The following is a 14,183-nucleotide window of genomic DNA, read 5'->3' as shown; positions in this document are numbered from 1 at the left end:
CTACCTTTTCACTTTGATTTTTACCTTAAATAATATTTGCATTTTGTGAAAGTCACAAATTTATCTCCCTCTCTTCCAACTTGCTCTTCCCCCACATTGTAACCAATGTTAACAGCCTGGGAACATCTCTCTCTATGTTCATTTAAAATAATAATGGTAATAATAACAGCAAACCGTTACTCAATGCTTATTACAAGGTAGGCATTGTTTTGTTTTGTTTTGTTTTTACCACATTACCTGCTATAGCTTATTTAATCCTCACAACAACTTTAAAAGAAGTACTAGTGTTATCCTCAGTTTTTACACATGAAAAAACTGAGGTCCAACATATACAAAATATTCAAAAATATAAACAAATACCTAGACACAAGCAAAGGAAGTTTTTCGGTCATTTAAAATAAATAGGAAATGTGGAACACACAGTACACATTTCATTGCAGTAGCTTTTCCAGTAGAGAATATCATTGCCATCTCTCTAAGTCAATAGGTCCAGATCTAACAGATATTTTAGGAGCAAACAATGCCCCATTGTTTGAAGGTACCATCATTCATTGGCCCTATTGATGGGCATTTATGGTGCTTCCACTTTTTTTGGCCACCACAAATGATATAGCAATAACTATCCTAGAATATAAATCTCTAGTTGCTAGCACTTTTATTTCTATAGGATAGGGTCTATGGGCATTAGTGCTAAATCTGGAATCCTCCATATGAAATGATAAGCACAGCTGTGAGCTGTGCCAAAGCATCAGACTCTTGAAATGTGTGAGCTTTCCAGAGGTCAGGGCGAGAAGATATACCATTTACACGGCCAAGGGGCTGGTAGCCAAAGAAGATACACAGCCAGGGCAGCCCTGAGCTGGCCTCCTCCAGGGCCCTCCTCTTAGGTGGAGGCCAGCTCAGGGCCCAGCCTCTGTACATATCCCAGTCAATTCACAATTTCTTTGGACATCTCTTGGGCATAGAGAGCTGTAGCAATCACACTGCCCTGAGTACCGAGGTATCCACCTTCTAGTCTCAGAGTGTTCATTCCAAAGATAGAAGGGAGGAAAAAAAAATGAAACTACTTATTTCCTCTTTCTGCTTCCCTAGGAACTCTTGTTGTCCCTGGGGAGGCTCACATTAGTCTCTGCATCAGATCCTACATTTTTGTAGCTGTATCACTGGATAAAGATAACATCAGATGGGGAAAAAATGAAAGAAAACATAAAAGGTAAATGAGAGAGGTGACAGATAGTGGTTGGAGTGAAAGAATAGATGTTCTTGAACTGCCTAGTAGGAGAGAAAAACACTTAAATAAAGTGTTTTTCTCAAATGTCTATTGTAAATAAATGTTTACAATAGTCTGATATGTAGAAAAACATGCATGTGTTCAAGTAGGAAAGCATCTTCAAGTAACAAGACAAGTTTAAAAACCGATTTCAGTAATTTAAAGGGCTTATTTTTCTTGCATAACAAGAAGCCCAAAGGTAAGCAGCTTCTGGGTCAGCAACTCAGCAATATCAGGTCCAGTGTCTCTGTGTGGTCGCCGGGCCCAAGTGGAAGATGCATTAGTAATGTTGCTAGATGTTCCCAGACTCCCTTGTATAAGGCTCAGACCATTTTGTATTCTCTAAAATACAACATATATCTTAGACAGAAGATAAACATTCCTAACACATAAAGAACTTCTAAAACTTGAGATGAAAAGCAACAACAACCCTATAGGAAAATGGGCAGAGTTTACGAATGGTTTCACAGAGGGGAAACGCAGGTGACCCCAGTGCAAATATATTATAAGAGCTCAACTTCCTCTGAATATGAAAAATGCAAGATAGCACTATACTGAGATATCACTTCTCAGCTATCAGATTGGTAAAAATCCATAGTCCAACAACATTCTGTTGATAAAACTTTCAGGAAACAGGCTCTTTCCTAAGTTGCTGGTGGAAGTGCAAAAGGATACAATCCCATGGAGGGAAATTTGGACCATCTAGCAAAATTACAAGTTCACATAACCTTTGACACAGCAATCCCACTTCCAGGAATCTATCTCAAAAAGTAAACTGGTAAAAATATAAAGTGACGTAGTATAAGGATATCCATTGCCAGTAATTGTAATAGTGAGGGGATGGAAACAATCCAGACGTCCATCAATAGGGCACTGGTTGAATACATTATGGTGCATGCATACAATGGAGTATTATGCAACTATAAACATAAATTAAAAGGCTCTCTATTTACTTACTTGAAATAGTTTCCAGGATATATTGTTAAGACAGGCAAGTTAGAGAACAGGGTTTATAGTATGCTATCTTTCATTTAAGAAAGGAGGGTAATATGAATATAGAAACATATATACTTATCTTATCAAAAGGTAATAATGGAAGAATAAACCAAAAACCAATAAAAATGGGGGACCTATAAGGAGAGAGAAGGAACATGACAGAAGGGCAGAGATGGAACCTAGACAACTGCATGTAACTTGTATAGTTTTAAATTTGTACCCAAGTAAATGTTTTAAATAAAATTAAAGTTAAAGGCGAAGAGGAAACTTATAAAAGTTGGAAAAATGGAAACTCATAATAATAATGGCATATTAGATTGGTGGTTTACCCACCCAAAGAAGAGTTGTTACAAATGACTCTATAAAACAGTATGTTGACAGTATGTCCTTAAAGGGGTAGATCCTAAGGACTAAAAAGAGCCATGAAGAAATCTTAAAGTGCATTCAGTGGTGTATCAATCAGGACAGACTAGACTACGTTCTATTATAATAACAAGCCCAAGTCCTGGTGCCTTCAACGACAAAAGTTTCTTTTCTCCCAGGCTACATGTTCACTGTATGTTGGCTTCAGCTCTGATCCGTATCATCTTCCCTCTGTGACCCAAGCAAGAAGGGAAGAGCATCTGTCCGAAATGTTTTGCCAGTCACTGAGTCAGAAGACATCTCTCTGGAAGTGACCATCACTGTTACTCCACTCCAATTTTATTGGCCAAAGAAAGTCACATAATCTGAGTTCAAAATGTCAGGTATGTATAATCTTCTCTCAGCAAGAAGTACTGCAGAGATTGGCACCAAATAGGGGTGAACAGTAATACAATCTCACACAGAGAGTTAGTAGGATTATATTTTTGTTTTGAAACTATCACATGCATATTGTAGGATCAACAAATTAGTACTTTTGTTAATGTCATTACAAAGATCTTCAGCATAAAAGACAAAAGACACAAGTATAAACCCAAACAATTGGGAATTGGCAATACCAATATGAACTCATAATTTATCTTTCTAAAAGAGAGGAAAGCATCCTGTCAAATGAAAAGGTTTAGAAGCAATGGCAACCTTGTAGCAGTGAATAAGTACTGTGCCTAAATTGTGATCTAAAAGCCATTTTCTTCTAAAAGGAACCAGGGCACACCTGACCTACCCCAGACCTACTCTACCCTGCTTACCCTCATTACTCTGGGCCTCAGTCACTTGCCTAGCTTCCTGGCCAGAGCATCCCTGTCTAGGCTCCCACTGTTCTTCTGATTGTAAATCCATGGTACTATGTAAATATATGTTGCTGCTACTACATCCACAAGAGTGAGAATAGCCCTTAGCAGCACTGACTGATAGAGATAATGATGCAATTCACTGCGTGAATTGGACCCACAGAAGTTATGGCTTCCCCATCGGCCCCTTGGAGGGCCCATTTAGCACTACCGAGATGCGTCAGACTATAACACCATTTAGCACAAATGTCAAACAAAGATATGAGGTGAGAAGTAACCACTACATAAATTGCTTGCCTTTCTTTCTTCCTGGTGGATTGTTCAGAAGCACAGCAGTTTCTAATGACGTCCAGTGACGTCAACCAACCACCAGCGTTTTGTGTTTTTGCAAAACTCAAGGCAACTCAGTAATTATCCCCTAGTGATTATTCTCCCTCCTTTCATGTCTCTCTTGCATTCTTCCATGTATCTTTCTTTCCTGGGATTGTTCATCCCAATAAATTGCTAGAGAATAAATGTTTGCATCACATTCTATTTTCCACCAAACTCAGGCTAAGGCAGTTGTTACTAGAAGTGGCTCTTAAGAAGCAGACCCTCAGGATGGGATTTTAGTGCTGAGTTGTCTGCCTGACTAAATGCAATAAGCCTCCCATCGCTATTGGTTAGTGGAGTCTCTGATAAGTAGTGATATTACAATTGCTAAAGCTGTCAACTGTGGATAATTTTTATGAGGTGAAATTTTCAATTATCAGGAGGCTTCTGCACTTGATTAATAAAGGGGTGATAACAATTATAATGACTGTGGCATGAGTAACTGCTTTTGAGGGCATTAGAAACTTTGAAATAAGAAACGAATGAGCCCAGGACTGTTCATTGCCACCTTAAGGCACCCCGTGAAAGCCAGAGGGCTGGTCTAGTAGCCTTAAAGTTTTCATCTCCTACCCCTGCAGGTCAGATCATGCGGAAAATCAGATCAAGGATCTGATTGTAAAGGGTCAGAACTACAAAGAATACTAAGTGTGTAACCATAATAAATATCTACGTCAAAGTAGAGCCCTGATGGAAAAAGAGTGGGGTCCTGAGACATAGGATGGGGACATTGGGTAGACGAGCTTCAGATTCTCTAATCAACATTCCTCAGAATTACCCTGACTGGAAAAAACAGCCCCATCCATTTTATCAGAGAACAGCCTCCCCTTTCTGTATACCAGAGTAATCACTGACCTTACCTGAAGTAAATACCTCATGCTATGAAGCCTGGTCTTCTTAAGATCCTCTTCTACTCATCTTACTGTTCCCAGGCTATAATCAGGGGCAGATCCCAGCACAGCCTGAGTGGAGAATTATAATCCCACTGCAGGAGGAAATTGCCTACGCCCAAAATAAGTTTTAGGAACTGGCTGAGTTTTACCAACAGGAATCAAGAAATATATGTGGGAATGGATCTTTAGGATATAAGACTAGGAGAAGGGGCAGAATATGGGGCTAATGTATGAGGGCACACACCTGTGTGTGTTTTGACAAGGGTATCTGAAGCCAGTCTAGTTACCTAGAATGGTTCTTTGAAAGTTGGACATGACAATGACATACAGTGAATGAAGTAATAATGTCAGAACCGCCTTGGCAGAATACTGAAGAAGCCAAAATATTCAGGGAAATACTAATGGTAGAATGGACTTATGAGTAAGACCTGAGAACCCATCACCGGACTCTGTGCTCCCGGAGGACACAGGCAATGGTTCATTCACTAAGATAACAGAGATTTCACCAGTGAGAGGGGCACTGGCATCTTCGAAGGCCAGGTTGACGATGAGAGATATTACCATGGAACTAGGCTTCCTAATATCAGTAGGAACGGTGGGATTCTGGAATGGCAAAAAAAAACATGTGGCAGCACCTAACACTAGGGCAAGAGGCCTGATTATTATAATTGGCAGAGGGACTTCCCTAGTGGCACAGTGGTCAAGAATCCGCCTGCCCATGCAGGGGACACGGGTCTGAGCCCTGGTCCGGGAAGATCCCACATGCTGCAGAGCAACTAAGCCCATGTGCCACAACTACTGAGCCTGCGCTCTAGAGTGCGCAAGCCACAACTACTGAGCCCACGTGCCACAACTACTGAAGCCCGCGCACCTAGAGCCTGTGCTCTGCAACAAGAAAATCCACGACAATGAGAAGCCCACGCACCACAACGAAAAGTAGCCCCCACTCACTGCAACTAGAGAAAGCCTGCACACAGCAACAAAGACCCAACACAGCCATAAAATAAATTAAATAAATCTATTTATTTAAAAGAAAAATAATAATATTTGGCAGAAGGCCAGAGTGGCACTCAGGGCACCTTGACCTGCATTTGTGGCATTGGCTAGTAGATGTTGGTGTTCATAGTAGTTAAGCAGATGGACAAGAGAGTTGCTCAATTTTTATAATGAGAAAGTACTGATAGCTGGAGAGCAAAAGGCTAATACCTGTCCTTCATTCAGTTTCAGATCTAAGTCGGCTCACAAACACTGAGACCATAGGCGGAGGGATTGGATCCCCCTAAAGAAGGACCCTCTAATGCCATTTCAAGTATATATAGGAAGCAGTTCCCCAATCTTTCCCCAAAGAGACCTGTTGTCTTTTGCCAGGGTAATAGTACACTGGGGGGAAAGTCTATGAATCCACCCCTTGTTTATTTCTCTGGTTCCCAGTGATAACTTTGGTTAGAATGCATAAATGGGATGAATATCTTTAAGAGATCCTTCTCATTGGTTCCCTGGCTGATGGGGTAAAAGCCATTTTTATAAGAAGGGCCATGTGGAAGCTATCTTTTGTCCTGGCCAAGATAGTAAATCAGAAGCAATACATCATTTCGAGAGGAATTACAGAAATGAATGCTACTGTCGAAGACTTAAAGGATGCAGGGATAGTAGCTCCCATCACATCTCTATTCAATTCACTTTTCTAGCCTTTGCAAACCCCAGACACTGCTTGGAGAATGGTGGTGGAAAATTGCTGTGAACTTAATCAGGTGTCCTCACTTGCAGCACAGCTGCCTTGCCAGTTGTGGTATCTCTGACATTTTATATGTGGCTGTTGATAGGGTGAAATATTTTTTTCTTTTATCCCTAATAATAGGAAAATCAAAAGCAGGTCTCCTTTACATGGCAAGGAAAGCAGTCGACCTTCTCTATTGTTCCTCTGTTGAGAGATGTATTGCAGCAAAAGAGGTAGGTGCCACCAGAGTCTGGATCACCTGTTCATGTCATTTACTTGTACCCTCTGGATTTGGTCAGGCCGAATCCTGAATGGAGCATATTTTTCATACGGTGGATTACTGCTGTATCCACCCAGCCTTATGACTCATTGGCTCCAATAATACTCAGATCACAGGGAACATTTGTGGTTACATAGTCACTTGGTGTCGCATGGTCAGACATTAGTCACTGGTAGAGCCCAGAATCAAGGCATGGCCTTGCTGCAGAACTCCAGGAGTCTGTGCTGCATCTCTCTTACTGAAGTTTGTTGAAAGCCCTGCAGCATCATTGTCTGCCATAGTTACCTCTAGTACCGTCAGAGCTGCTGGCTCACATGGCCTAAGTGTCAGGGAAGCTGCCTGGACAAGCTGGAGAGCCCTTTTTGGCTTCGAGCCTCGCTGGAAACTCTCATCCCTCTGAGTCACCCAATAGGACTTGGACTTGGTTCTAGAAGCATGAATATAATGTCAACTCTAGCCAAAAATGGGCTGCTGCCACATTACAGCCCCACTTAGAGGTGGCCCCTGAAATCATGGTGGAGGAAATCCTCCAGTGGGCAGAGGTGCCAGCAGTACGTTGGCCTAATGTGTGTGCAAATGTTGACTCTTTGTCAATAGTGAATGGCTCAGCTTATTGGTCAGGGACCTGGAAGGAAAAAGACTACAGTCCATATACCACCTCCAGTGTCCTAACCTGCCAGGTGTCCCTGATCTGGCCTTTTAGCTGACACTTCACCAGGCCATTCCACCATTTTTTCTCAGGCTGGTAATCCTTGCTGATGAGGGACATGAAAGACTGTGTATCTTTTTTTTTTTTTTGTGGTACGTGGGCCTCTCACTGCTGTGGCCCCTCCCGTTGCGGAGCACAGGCTCCGGACGCGCAGGCTCAGCGGCCATGGCTCACGGGCCCCACCGCTCCGCGGCATGTGGGATCTTCCCGGACCAGGGCACGAACCCGTGTCCCCTGCATCGGCAGGCGGACTCTCAACCACTGCGCCACCAGGGAAGCCCAAGACTGTGTATCTTTTGTTTGAGCTCAGTGGGTCATTCCCACTTGGTAGTAAAATGTGCTCTTTGGTTCGGTGGTGATGTAGTATAGGATTCTATGATGATAGGTTGGGCACTTTTTCAGTCCTTAGGTGGTGGTGGATGGTGATAGAGACACTGAATAAAATCAGGAATGAGGAAATCTGGGGAAGAAGTACATGAATAAACTTATGGGAGTAGGCACAAAATATCTAGTTGACATCAGCTAGCCTTTCTCCTTGGCCTCTGCAGTGCTTGCAGAGTGGGCCACGAGCAAAGCAGCCACAGTGGCAGGAATGGAGGCTACACCTGTGTCCCAAAACATGGAGTCCTTTTCATCAAAGCTGCCCTAGCTTTGATGCTGAATGCCTAACGTGCGAGCAGCAGGGACTGATTCTGAGCCCTCATTATGGTCCCCTTTGTGGGGAGGTCAGCTAGCCTCCTGGGGGCAAGTAGATTATATCAGACTCCATTCTTCCTCACCAGAATCACCACGTACTCCAGATATAAGGAATTCCCTGGTGGTCCAGCGGTTAAGACTCCACCCTTCCACTGCAGGGGGCACAGGTCTGATCCCTGGTCAGGGAGCTAAGATCCCACAAGCCGCACAGCACGGCCAAGAAAAAAACAAATCCATCTCTCAAAGTATAGGTTTGTTTCATCTTCCCACAATGCCTCCACCAGCACCACCATCTGAGGGTTGACAGAGTGCTTGATCTATAAGATAAATGATATCCTACGCTACTTTGTACGAGACCAGAGAGATCGTTTTACTACACATGAAACATTGGGCTCAAAAACCACAAGTTACACCAGTTTTCCATGTACTTCATCATACCGGGTTGACCAGCCTGATAAAAAGGGTAGAAAGGGCTGGTGAAGTCTCAGCTAAACGGCCATTTCAGGGACACTTCAGCACTAGGTGCAGTGTACACACTGAGCCAGAGCAGGCTATGGTGCTAAGGTGCACGGGTCCAGAAACCAAGCAGTGGAAGCAGCCTTGGCCTTCTCAGCCTCACTCCCAGTAGACACGCCAAATTTTAGCTTCATGTTCTTGCCACCGCGGATTCTGTTGGACTAGTGCCTGGGAACCCAGAGGGGGATGCTTTCACCGGGGTTGTAGTAAGGATTCCACTGCCCTGGAAGTTGTAGAACTAAAATAGGTGGTAGAGGAGTGAGATGGTGAATATGTATTTTGACCGTTGGACCAGCTGTGGCGGTAGGGTTTGTAGCTTGGTTTGCTAAACCTCTGTAGGTCTTTTTAGGAGATTGCAACTGAACATTTCCTGAAAGAATTGGACTTGTACTTCCACTGCTAGGAAAGAAATGAGGACGATTTATTTCACGTGAGATCTGAATATTGTAGGAGGGTGGGAGAATGTCTACGAGGCAAAGGGGTAGAGGAGCCAGACCCAGTTAGTGTACTAGCGCACATCTCCTTGGCCTGTCTCCACCAGTGGTCCTTGCACACTTGCCTTGCTTCCTGGCCAATGCAGCCCTGACAACAACTCACACTGTTGTCTTGGTTGTAAAGCGGTGCCCACGACCACTGCCACCAGCACACACTGGGGAGTCCCCATGCACAGCAGTGACTGGTAGGGAGAGACCACCTTCACTGCACACTGATGGGTCTGGGCACGTGGAAACTCTGGCTTCCCCTACAGCTGTGACCAGAGCCAAGAAACACAACTGGGGGAGGCAGAAGGGACATGCAAGCGTGTTTGCTCTCACACTATAGCATGTGAGAGCAAACGGGAAAAAGATAGAAGGTGAACTGCTGCCCTTCCTCCCTACTGCCAGGCTGTTCTGAGATACCATGGTTTCACACCTCTTATCTCAAGAGGTGCTGTCCAGCCAAGCAATTGGTTGTGTTTTCTGTGAAGCCAGGGCAGCCTGGGGACACCTCCCCTCGTACTCCATCTCCTCCCACTGCCTCACTTCCATTGTTCACCTTCCTTGTTTCCCTGGAATTGCACTCTTCCCAGTTAAGTGTTAACGTGTATGTTTTTGCCTCAGCCTCTGTTTTCTAGTGAACCTGGACCAAGACACAGGGCTTCTTGGAAAAATGACTGATTCCTGGTCTGCAGAAAGAAATGCACGTGATGAGTCTGGGACATCTTATTGTGCGAGACACTAATGGTGTCATGTCAAAAGGACACAGGAGCAAATTTGAAGGGGCTCCAACCGGCCAAAGGTGGGACAATTTAGGCATCAAAAGAAATATTGACTACAGTGGATTTAAACACATCAAGTACTTTTTAAATCATGAGTTCTTAATGATACCAAGAGAAAAAATCATTGGTAGCTAGTACACCAACTCAGTTCTGAAAGTTGATCAAGAAAAGAATTATGTGTATATTCTGTCTTTTCTGTGAAAATGTATACTCTAGGGGGACTAAATAGCTGATGAGCTAAATCCTTCTTCATAGACTAATTCTGCCTAATAGATGCAGAGGAATGGTAGATTTAGAAAATCACCTGTGATGATTAATTTTGTGTGCCTACTTGACCAGGCCATGGGGTGCCCAGAGACTGGGCTAAACATTATTTCTGGATGTGACTGTGAGGATATTTCTGGATGAGATTAACATGTGAATCAGTAGACTGAGGAAAGCAGATTGGCCTCCCCGATATAGGTGGGCATCATCCAGTTCATTAAGGGCCTGAATAGAACAAAAAAGCAGAGGAAGGAAAAATTCATTGCTTCTTCTGCCTGAGTACTTGAGCTAGGATATAGGTTTCCTCCTGCCCTCAGACTGGGATTTGCACCATTGGCTCCCATGGGTCTCAGGCCTTCGGACTCAGATGGAATAGCATGACAGGCTCTCCTGCATCTCCAGCTTGCAGATGGGAGATCATGGGACTTCTCAGCCTCCATAGTCACGTGAGCCAATTCCCCATAATAAATCCCTTTACAGAACCCTGCTGGTTCTGTTCCTTTGGAAAGACCCTGGCTAATACTTCACCATTTTACAAACCCGAATGAAATAATAGATTTGGCAGTGATTTTTAATAAACACTAACATAATTAGATCAAAGGTTGATAGGAAACTTGATAGTGGAGAGATGAGGCTGACATGTCTGAAGCCAGTGATCATTCCCAACATTGCAGAAAGGGAGTGAAGCAGATATTCTCTTCTCGTAATGTGATGCAATAGAAGGCACCACCCATGAATATGGAGCCTGAACCTAATTGAGCCTTTAAATCTAACAATCAGCTCACAGGAAATTCAGGGAACATGGGAACAAGTTAAACAACGACGCAAAGATGCAATCAGGCAAACCCAGAATGTGAAAGATTCTATGATAGGACACATGACCCACTTTTTCCAAAAAGATAATTGCGATGTATGAATTTTGGCTTCTGATTGGAACAAACCAAGTATTAAAAGACATTTTTGAGACAACAGGGGAAGTTTGAGGGTAGACTAGGAAGAGATAGTGCTATTAAGGGGTTTTTGTTAATTTTATCAGGTATGATACGGCATTGCTGTCATGTTTTTTAAAGTTCTTGTCTAGTATAGATGCATATTGACCTATAGATTCCTGGGATTTTCTTTAAAATATTCCAGAAAAAAAAAAAGTGGGAAGGTATAGATGAAACAATAATGGAAAATGTTGGTAATTGTTGAAGTTGAGTGTTGGGTACATAGGAGTTTATTATACCATTCTCTTTGCTTTTTTGTGTTTGTGCTGGTTATTCTATTTTTTTGCCCCTAGATCTATTCTCTGTTCTACTATGCCTTGCTCTGTGCCCTAAAGGCCAGTCTTGATAGATGGAATCCCCTAGACTTCTGTGTTGTCTGCTTTCCGGGTGGGCTCAGCCAGTGGAGGTCACCAACAGCAGATCAGCAGTGGGAGTGACGAGCAATCAGGGTATTTATTCCCCCTCGCTTCCTCTCTGCCTTCCTGAGGTTCCAGTAACTCTGTTCCGCTACAGCAGTGGTATTAGTTTGCTAGGGCTGCCATGACAAGTGACTGCAGACTGGGTGGCTTAAACAACATCTTTCTCACGGTTCTGGAAGCTAGAAGTCCGAGATCAAGGTGTTGGCAGGGTGGGTTTCTGTTTTTGTTTGTTTGTTTTTGTTTTTGCGATACGCGGGCCTCTCCTCTCGCTGTTGTGGCCTCTCCCGTTGCGGAGCACAGGCTCCGGACGCGCAGGCTCAGCGGCCATGGCTCACGGGCCCAGCCTCTCCGTGGCACGTGGGATCCTCCCGGACCGGGGCATGAACCCGTGTCCCCTGCATCGGCAGGCGGACTCTCAACCACTGCGCCACCAGGGAAGCCCAGGGCGGGTTTCTTTTGAGGCCTCTCCCTGGTTTGCGGATGGCTGCCTTCTCCCTGTGTCTTCACATGGTCTTCCCTCTATACATCTCTGTGTCCGTATTTCCTCTTCTTTTAAGGACACCAGTCATACTGGATTAGGGCCTGCCCAAATGACCTCATTTTAACTTACCTCTTTAAAGATCTATCTCCAAATGCAGTTATATTCTGAGGTAGTGGGGTTTAGGACTTCAACGTGTGAAATTCAGGGGAGACACAATGCAGCCCATAACAGCAGGGGTCAGTACACTTTTGCTATAATGAGCCAGATAGTATTTTAGGCTTTGTGGGCAATACAGTCTTGATCACCACTACATAACTCTGCCATTGCAGCATAAAGTAGCTACAGACGATATGTAAATGAATGAGCATGGCTGTGTTCCACTAAAACTTTATTTACAGAAATAGGTAGCAGGCCAGTTTTGGCCCACGGGCCATAGTTCACTGACCCCTGCATCTGATGACAGCTCCTGTCGGTCAGCCCTTTTCTCACGTGTTAACTTCTCAATGGTTCCTGACCTTTCAGGCCAAAGGGTGGTAACAGTTCCCACTGTTGCTAATCCCAGAGTGCCACCCTTCCCTTCTCTGGTTCCATGAACCTGATCACACTTTCCTTACCCCCTACATTCAGTTCTCTTTGGCTAAATGCCTTTTGGGTGTAACACTTGTTTCTTCAGGACACTCATTGAAATAGCGTATGTTTGAAATTTCCCATAGAAGAATCACAATGAAAGAAAACAACAGATTTGAAACGCAAAATTGATACGACTTGGTTCTTGGCTCTGTAGACCAGGGGCTGGATGGAGAACCTGGCAGGTGCTCAAGGTGAGAACCAAGGAGGGGCTGGTGCAGGCCGGGGGCACACCCAGGACCTGACCAAGCCCAAAGACAGGCCAGGGGACCATCCACCAGCCACAGGCTGCCCTGGCCACCACCTGCGGCCGGGCATGGACAGTCACCCCTCAGCAGGCCCAGTGCAAGGATGCGGAGGCCACCGCCTCCCCCTGCGGCCACGTGTGTGGCCACAGTCCTTCTCCACATGCCCAAGCCCTGTCTCCGAGAGGAGTGGGACAGTATGAGAGGCTGAGAGGGTATTTGTTTGTTGGCTTGTTTGTTTTACTTAAGGAGGAGAACCATGATTTCTAAAAACTTGCATTAAACTAAGGTGACAGGGGCTTCCCTGGTGGCGCAGTGGTTGAGAGTCCGCCTGTCGATGCGCGTAACACGGGTTAGTGCCTCGGTCCGGGAAGATCCCACATGCCACGGAGCGTATGGGCCCGTGAGCCATGGCTGCTGAGCCTGCGCGTCCGGAGCCTGTGCTCTGCAGCGGGAGAGGCCACAGCGGTGAGAGGCCCGCGTACTGCAGTAAGTTGACAGGATTGGACTAGAAAATATTTTATCCAGCAGCTGGGGGCCTGTGAAAAAAATCTGGGTAGATATGGACAAATAAAGGAACTACATTTTCTCTGCAGCCCCCAGAGAACTGTGGGTAATTTGAGGACTGGCTCCACCTGTAATGGGCCTGTCGACTCCGGCGCCAGCGAGAAAAAGGAGCCGGAGCGTCACGAGCTGAAATCGGCTCCCGGGAGTTCCAATGAAGGGGTGTTTCTGGGCAAACTCCGAAAGCCACAGAAGCCGAGGAGAGCTTCACCGACAGGTCCAGAGGCGGGCTGCTACCCACTGCGGGAGACGGTCCTCAGCCCTCGCCGAACGCTTCCCGCCAGAGGGCCGGGGAGGAACCTCCTGCGCCATGACTTCACCGCGCTCCGCCGGCCGCCGGGGCCCCCGGGAAATGAAGCCAGGCAGCTGCCAGCCGGCCTCCTAACTCCTCCTTCCTCTCCGGTAAGGATGGCGCTCTCCTCGCGTGTTCCTCAGGAAATTGCACATATTTCCCTGCCTTTGGTGCGTGCCGGCAGCGCAGCTGTTTGCCCCGTTCACCTGCCGTCTGAGGCCACGGGGAGAGGAAATTAGGAGGGTGAGCTCATGGGAAAGGGAAGCAAAGAAGTGCGAGGGGCAGAGCCGAAGGGCATCATTTATTTAGGTGAGAGCGTGGGCCCCTCCCCTACTGAGGGGTCTCAATCCCGGATATGCTTGTAAACGTGTCTCCAAAACTCCTGCA

General features: G+C 45.3%; 1 long non-coding RNA gene across 1 annotated transcript; it reads left to right on the top strand.

Annotated features, from left to right (window-relative positions):
• Nucleotides 1–2,855: 2,855 nt before the first annotated feature.
• Nucleotides 2,856–12,893, top strand: LOC137231254 (uncharacterized). The gene is made up of 4 exons (XR_010946425.1): nt 2,856–3,012; nt 6,598–6,689; nt 9,758–11,617; nt 12,853–12,893. It is a non-coding gene; the product is annotated as an uncharacterized lncRNA (long non-coding RNA).
• The last annotated feature ends 1,290 nt before the right edge of the window (nt 12,894–14,183 follow it).

This window comes from Pseudorca crassidens, chromosome 9 (assembly GCF_039906515.1).
Source record: "Pseudorca crassidens isolate mPseCra1 chromosome 9, mPseCra1.hap1, whole genome shotgun sequence".
Classification (NCBI taxonomy): Eukaryota; Metazoa; Chordata; class Mammalia; order Artiodactyla; family Delphinidae; genus Pseudorca; species Pseudorca crassidens.
The sequence above is the reverse complement of the archived record's forward strand: the minus strand, read 5'-3'. Positions and strand labels throughout refer to the sequence as shown.